General features: G+C 35.3%; 1 protein-coding gene across 5 annotated transcripts in view; it reads right to left on the reverse strand.

Annotated features, from left to right (window-relative positions):
- Nucleotides 1–9,737, reverse strand: part of GON4L (gon-4 like) — a 46,377-nt gene extending 36,640 nt beyond the window's left edge. For 2 of the 5 annotated variants that reach the window (XM_069726049.1, XM_069726028.1), the window contains exon 1: nucleotides 9,590–9,728. The gene's annotated coding sequence lies outside the window, so the exon portion shown is untranslated. Of the gene's footprint in view, nucleotides 1–9,589 lie in introns of all 5 variants that reach the window. The other 3 variants (XM_069726068.1, XM_069726059.1, XM_069726039.1) reach the window with 2 other exon arrangements.
- Nucleotides 9,738–10,031: the final 294 nt, after the last annotated feature.

The raw sequence follows: 10,031 nt of genomic DNA on the forward strand, positions 1-10,031 counted from the left end.
AGTAAAACCAAAAACACTCAGTTTGAAAAAATGTTGCAGTAATCCGCAAGTGCTAGTAAAAGATGTAAAAAACATTCCTCTATAATACACACATCTATACTATACTGCCCCGTATATTCCTGTATAATACACACATCTATACTATACTGCCTCGTATATTCCTGTATAATATACAAACATCTATACTATACTGCCCCGTATATTCCTGTATAATATACACATCTATACTATACTGCCCCGTATATTCCTGTATAATACACACATCTATACTATACTGCCCCGTATATTCCTGTATAACACACACATCTATACTATACTGCCCCGTATATTCCTGTATAATATACACACATTTATACTATACTGCCCCGTATATTCCTGTATAATATACACACATCTATACTATACTGCCCCGTATATTCCTGTTTAATATACACACAACTATACTATACTGCCCCGTATATTCCTGTATAATATACACACATTTATACTATACTGCCCCGTATATTCCTGTATAATATACACACATCTATACCATACTGCCCCGTATATTCCTGTATAATACACACATCTATACTATACTGCCCCGTATATTCCTCTATAATACACACATCTATACTATACTGCCTCGTATATTCCTGTATAATATACACACATCTATACTATACTGCCCCGTATATTCCTGTATAATATACACATCTATACTATACTGCCCCGTATATTCCTGTATAATACACACATCTATACTATACTGCCCCGTATATTCCTGTATAACACACACATCTATACTATACTGCCCCGTATATTCCTGTATAATACACACATCTATACTATACTGCCCCGTATATTCCTGTATAATACACACATCTATACTATACTGCCCCGTATATTCCTGTATAATACACACATCTATACTATACTGCCCCGTATATTCCTGTATAATATACACACATTTATACTATACTGCCCCGTATATTCCTGTATAATATACACACATCTATACTATACTGCCCCGTATATTCCTGTTTAATATACACACAACTATACTATACTGCCCCGTATATTCCTGTATAATATACACACATTTATACTATACTGCCCCGTATATTCCTGTATAATATACACACATCTATACCATACTGCCCCGTATATTCCTGTATAATACACACATCTATACTATACTGCCCCGTATATTCCTCTATAATACACACATCTATACTATACTGCCCCGTATATTCCTGTATAATATACACACATCTATACTATACTGCCCCGTATATTCCTGTATAATATACACACATCTATACTATACTGCCCCGTATATTCCTGTATAATATACACACATCTATACTATACTGCCCCGTATATTCCTGTATAATATACACACATCTATACTATACTGCCCCGTATATTCCTGTATAATATACACACATCTATACTGCCCCGTATATTCCTGTATAATATACACATCTATACTATACTGCCCCGTATATTCCTGTATAATATACACATCTATACTATACTGCACCGTATATTCCTGTATAATACACACATCTATACTATACTGCCCCGTATATTCCTCTATAATACACACATCTATACTATACTGCCCCGTATATTCCTGTATAATACAAACATCTATACTATACTGCCCCGTATATTCCTGTATAATACACACATCTATACTATACTGCCCCGTATATTCCTCTATAATACACACATCTATACTTTACTGCCCCGTATATTCCTGTATAATATACACACATCTATACTATACTGCCCCGTATATTCCTCTATAATACAAACATCTATACTATACTGCCCCGTATATTCCTGTATAATATACACACATCTATACTATACTGCCCCGTATATTCCTGTATAATATACACACATCTATACTATACTGCCCCGTATATTCCTGTATAATATAGACACATCTATACTATACTGCCCCGTATATTCCTCTATAATACACACATCTATAGTATACTGCCCCGTATATTCCTCTATAATACACACATCTATACTATACTGCCCCGTATATTCCTCTATAATACACACATCTATACTATACTGCCCCGTATATTCCTGTATAATATACACACATCTATACTATACTGCCCCGTATATTCCTCTATAATACACACATCTATACTATACTGCCCCGTATATTCCTGTATAATATACACATCTATAATATACTGCCCCATATATTCCTCTATAATACACACATCTATACTATACTGCCCCGTATATTCCTGTATAATATACACATCTATACTATACTGCCCCGTATATACCTCTATAATACACACATCTATACTATACTGCCTCGTATATTCCTGTATAATATACACACATCTATACTATACTGCCCCGTATATTCCTGTATAATATACACACATCTATACTATACTGCCCCGTATATTCCTGTATAATATACACATCTATACTATACTGCCCCGTATATTCCTGTATAATATACACATCTTTACTATACTGCCCCGTATATTCCTCTATAATACACACATCTATACTATACTGCCCCGTATATTCCTGTATAATATACACACATCTATACTATACTGCCCCGTATATTCCTCTATAATACACACATCTATACTATACTGCCCCGTATATTCCTGTATAATACACACATCTATACTATACTGCCCCGCATATTCCTTTATAATATACGTACATCTATACTATACTGCCCCGTATATTCCTCTATAATACACACATCTATACTATACTGCCCCGTATATTCCTGTATAATATACACACATCTATACTATACTGCCCCGTATATTCCTCTATAATACACACATCTATACTATACTGCCCCGTATATTCCTGTATAATATACACACATCTATACTATACTGCCCCGTATATTCCTCTATAATACACACATCTATACTATACTGCCCCGTATATTCCTGTATAATGTACACATCTATACTATACTGCCCCGTATATACCTCTATAATACACACATCTATACTATACTGCCCCGTATATTCCTCTATAATACACACATCTATACTATACTGCCCCGTATATTCTTCTATAATACACACATCTATACTATACTGCCCCGTATATTCCTGTATAATATACACATCTATACTATACTGCCCCGTATATACCTCTACAATACACACATCTATACTATACTGCCCCGTATATTCCTGTATAATATACACATCTATAATATACTGCCCCGTATATTCCTCTATAATACACACATCTATACTATACTGCCCCGTATATTCCTGCATAATACACACATCTATACTATACTGCCTCGTATATTCCTGTATAATATACACACATCTATACTATACTGCCCCGTATATTCCTGTATAATATACACACATCTATACTATACTGCCCCGTATATTCCTCTATAATACACACATCTATACTATACTGCCCCGTATATTCCTGTATAATACACACATCTATACTATACTGCCCCGCATATTCCTGTATAATATACACACATCTATACTATACTGCCCCGTACATTCCTGTATAATATACACATCTATACTATACTGCCCCGTATATTCCTCTATAATACACACCTATACTATACTGCCCCGTATATTCCTGTATAATATACACACATCTATACTATACTGCCCCGTATATTCCTCTATAATACACACATCTATACTATACTGCCCCGTATAATCCTCTATAATACACACATCTATACTATACTGCCCCGCATATTCCTGTATAATATACACACATCTATACTATACTGCCCCGTATATTCCTGTATAATATACACATCTATACTATACTGCCCCGTATATTCCTCTATAATACACACATCTATACTATACTGCCCCGTATATTCCTGTATAATATACACATCTATACTATACTGCCCCGTATATTCCTCTATAATACACACCTATACTATACTGCCCCGTATATTCCTGTATAATATACACACATCTATACTATACTGCCCCGTATATTCCTCTATAATACACACATCTATACTATACTGCCCCGTATATTCCTGTATAATATACACACATCTATACTATACTGCCCCGTATATTCCTCTATAATACACACATCTATACTATACTGCCCCGTATATTCCTCTATAATACACACATCTATACTATACTGCCCCGTATATTCCTGTATAATATACACACATCTATACTATACTGCCCCGTATATTCCTCTATAATACACACATCTATACTATACTGCCCCGTATATTCCTCTATAATACACACATCTATACTATACTGCCCCGTATATTCCTGTATAATATACACATCTATACTATACTGCCCCGTATATACCTCTATAATACACACATCTATACTATACTGCCCCGTATATTCCTCTATAATACACACATCTATACTATACTGCCCCGTATATTCTTCTATAATACACACATCTATACTATACTGCCCTGTATATTCCTGTATAATATACACATCTATACTATACTGCCCCGTATATACCTCTATAATACACACATCTATACTATACTGCCCCGTATATTCTTCTATAATACACACATCTATACTATACTGCCCTGTATATTCCTGTATAATATACACATCTATACTATACTGCCCCGCATATTCCTGTATAATATACACACATCTATACTATACTGCCCCGTATATTCCTGTATAATATACACACATCTATACTATACTGCCCCGTATATTCCTGTATAATACACACATCTATACTATACTGCCCCGTATATTCCTCTATAATACACACATCTATACTATACTGCCCCGTATATTCCTGTATAATATACACACATCAATACTATACTGCCCCGTATATTCCTGTATAATACACACATCTATACGATACTGCCCCATATATTCCTGTATAATACACACATCTATACTATACTGCCCCGTATATTCCTGTATAATATACACACATCTATACTATACTGCCCCGTATATTCCTGTATAATATACACATCTATACTATACTGCCCCGCATATTCCTGTATAATATACACACATCTATACTATACTGCCCCGTATATTCCTGTATAATACACACATCTATACTATACTGCCCCGTATATTCCTGTATAATACACACATCTATACTATACTGCCCCGTATATTCCTGTATAATACACACATCTATACTATACTGCCCCGTATATTCCTGTATAATACACACATCTATACTATACTGCCCCGTATATTCCTGTATAATACACACATCTATACTATACTGCCCCGTATATTCCTGTATAATACACACATCTATACTATACTGCCCCGTATATTCCTCTATAATACACACATCTATACTATACTGCCCCGTATATTCCTGTATAATACACACATCTATACTATACTGCCCCGTATATTCCTGTATAATACACACATCTATACTATACTGCCCCGTATATTCCTCTATAATACACACATCTATACTATACTGCCCCGTATATTCCTCTATAATACACACATCTATACTATACTGCCCCGTATATTCCTCTATAATACACACATCTATACTATACTGCCCCGTATATTCCTGTATAATACACACATCTATACTATACTGCCCCATATATTCCTGTATAATATACACACATCTATACTATACTGCCCCGTATATTCCTGTATAATATACACACATCTATACAATACTGCCCCGTATATTCCTGTATAATATACACACATCTATACAATACTGCCCCGTATGTTCCTGCATAATACACACATCTATACTATACTGCCCCGTATATTCCTGTATAATATACACACATCTATACTATACTGCCCCGTATATTCCTCTATAATACACACATCTATACTATACTGCCCCGTATATTCCTGTATAATACACACATCTATACTATACTGCCCCGTATATTCCTGTATAATACACACATCTATACTATACTGCCCCGTATATTCCTGTATAATACACACATCTATACTATACTGCCCCGTATATTCCTGTATAATACACACATCTATACTATACTGCCCCGTATATTCCTGTATAATACACACATCTATACTATACTGCCCCGTATATTCCTGTATAATACACACATCTATACTATACTGCCCCGTATATTCCTGTATAATACACACATCTATACTATACTGCCCCGTATATTCCTCTATAATACACACATCTATACTATACTGCCCCGTATATTCCTGTATAATACACACATCTATACTATACTGCCCCGTATATTCCTGTATAATACACACATCTATACTATACTGCCCCGTATATTCCTGTATAATACACACATCTATACTATACTGCCCCGTATATTCCTGTATAATACACACATCTATACTATACTGCCCCGTATATTCCTGTATAATACACACATCTATACTATACTGCCCCGTATATTCCTCTATAATACACACATCTATACTATACTGCCCCGTATATTCCTGTATAATACACACACATCTATACTATACTGCCCCGTATATTCCTGTATAATATACACACATCTATACTATACTGCCCCGTATATTCCTGTATAATACACACATCTATACTATACTGCCCGGTATATTCCTCTATAATACACACATCTATACTATACTGCCCCGTATATTCCTGTATAATATACACACATCTATACCATACTGCCCCGTATATTCCTGTATAATATACACACATCTATACTATACTGCCCCGTATATTCCTGTATAATACACACATCTATACTATACTGCCCCGTATATTCCTGTATAATACACACATCTATACTATACTGCCCCGTATATTCCTCTATAATACACACATCTATACTATACTGCCCCGTATATTCCTGTATAATACACACATCTATACTATACTGCCCCGTATATTCCTGTATAATACACACATCTATACTATACTGCCCCGTATATTCCTCTATAATACACACATCTATACTATACTGCCCCGTATATTCCTCTATAATACACACATCTATACTATACTGCCCCGTATATTCCTCTATAATACACACATCTATACTATACTGCCCCGTATATTCCTGTATAATACACACATCTATACTATACTGCCCCATATATTCCTGTATAATATACACACATCTATACTATACTGCCCCATATATTCCTCTATAATACACACATCTATACTATACTGCCCCGTATATTCCTGTATAATATACACACATCTATACTATACTGCCCCATATATTCCTCTATAATACACACATCTATACAATACTGCCCCGTATATTCCTGTATAATATACACACATCTATACTATACTGCCCCGTATATTCCTGTATAATATACACACATCTATACAATACTGCCCCGTATATTCCTGTATAATATACACACATCTATACAATACTGCCCCGTATGTTCCTGCATAATACACACATCTATACTATACTGCCCCGTATATTCCTGTATAATATACACACATCTATACTATACTGCCCCGTATATTCCTCTATAATACACACATCTATACTATACTGCCCCGTATATTCCTGTATAATACACACATCTATACTATACTGCCCCGTATATTCCTGTATAATACACACATCTATACTATACTGCCCCGTATATTCCTGTATAATACACACATCTATACTATACTGCCCCGTATATTCCTGTATAATACACACATCTATACTATACTGCCCCGTATATTCCTGTATAATACACACATCTATACTATACTGCCCCGTATATTCCTGTATAATACACACATCTATACTATACTGCCCCGTATATTCCTGTATAATACACACATCTATACTATACTGCCCCGTATATTCCTGTATAATACACACATCTATACTATACTGCCCCGTATATTCCTCTATAATACACACATCTATACTATACTGCCCCGTATATTCCTGTATAATACACACATCTATACTATACTGCCCCGTATATTCCTGTATAATATACACATCTATACTATACTGCCCCGTATATTCCTCTATAATACACACATCTATACTATACTGCCCCGTATATTCCTGTATAATATACACATCTATACTATACTGCCCCGTATATTCCTGTATAATACACACATCTATACTATACTGCCCCGTATATTCCTGTATAATATACACATCTATACTATACTGCCCCGTATATTCCTGTATAATACACACATCTATACTATACTGCCCCGTATATTCCTCTATAATACACACATCTATACTATACTGCCCCGTATATTCCTGTATAATACACACATCTATACTATACTGCCCCGTATATTCCTGTATAATATACACACATCTATACTATACTGCCCCGTATATTCCTGTATAATATACACACATCTATACAATACTGCCCCGTATATTCCTGTATAATATACACATCTATACTATACTGCCCCGTATATTCCTGTATAATACACACATCTATACTATACTGCCCCGTATATTCCTGTATAATATACACACATCTATACTATACTGCCCCGTATATTCCTGTATAATATACACACATCTATACAATACTGCCCCGTATATTCCTGTATAATACACACATCTATACTATACTGCCCCGTATATTCCTGTATAATACACACATCTATACTATACTGCCCCGTATATTCCTGTATAATATACACATCTATACTATACTGCCCCGTATATTCCTGTATAATATACACACATCTATACAATACTGCCCCGTATGTTCCTGCATAATACACACATCTATACTATACTGCCCCGTATATTCCTGTATAATATACACACATCTATACTATACTGCCCCGTATATTCCTCTATAATACACACATCTATACTATACTGCCCCGTATATTCCTGTATAATACACACATCTATACTATACTGCCCCGTATATTCCTCTATAATACACACATCTATACTATACTGCCCCGTATATTCCTGTATAATACACACATCTATACTATACTGCCCCGTATATTCCTGTATAATACACACATCTATACTATACTGCCCCGTATATTCCTGTATAATACACACATCTATACTATACTGCCCCGTATATTCCTGTATAATACACACATCTATACTATACTGCCCCGTATATTCCTGTATAATACACACATCTATACTATACTGCCCCGTATATTCCTGTATAATACACACATCTATACTATACTGCCCCGTATATTCCTGTATAATACACACATCTATACTATACTGCCCCGTATATTCCTGTATAATATACACACATCTATACTATACTGCCCCATATATTCCTGTATAATACACACATCTATACTATACTGCCCCGTATATTCCTGTATAATACACACATCTATACTATACTGCCCCGTATATTCCTGTATAATATACACACATCTATACTATACTGCCCCATATATTCCTGTATAATACACACATCTATACTATACTGCCCCGTATATTCCTGTATAATACACACATCTATACTATACTGCCCCGTATATTCCTCTATAATACACACATCTATACTATACTGCCCCGTATTTTCCTGTATAATATACACATCTACAATACACGACCACGTAAATTCCAATACAATACACAGAACCAATACCCTACCGCAATGGTGCAGCACCGTCCTCCTCGCTCTCCGGTAACAGCTGATGTTTCCCGCTTGGCTCCGGTTCACTCAATTTGATAATAATACAGACACTTTCCCCAAGAGCGCACGCGCAGCAGCCAAGAACTAACAACGCGGTGATATGACGTCACTTCCTGTTATCTTCCAATCGTCGGAAGCGTAGAAGAAAAATCTAGTCAGTGGGTGGAGCTAAACATGAGTCAGTGAGAGAGATTGGAAAATGGGACATTAGTGGCTGTGCAGGGCTCTGTATATAAAGATCAGTACACTGTATATAGAGATCAGTACTCTGTATATAGAGGTCAGTACACTGTATATAGAGATCAGTACTCTGTATATAGAGATCAGTACTCTGTATATAGAGATCAGTACACTGTATATAGAGATCAGTACACTGTATATAGAGATCAGTACACTGTA

The sequence above is a fragment of the Ranitomeya imitator genome, chromosome 1 (genome assembly GCF_032444005.1).
Source record: "Ranitomeya imitator isolate aRanImi1 chromosome 1, aRanImi1.pri, whole genome shotgun sequence".
In the NCBI taxonomy this organism is placed as follows: Eukaryota; Metazoa; Chordata; class Amphibia; order Anura; family Dendrobatidae; genus Ranitomeya; species Ranitomeya imitator.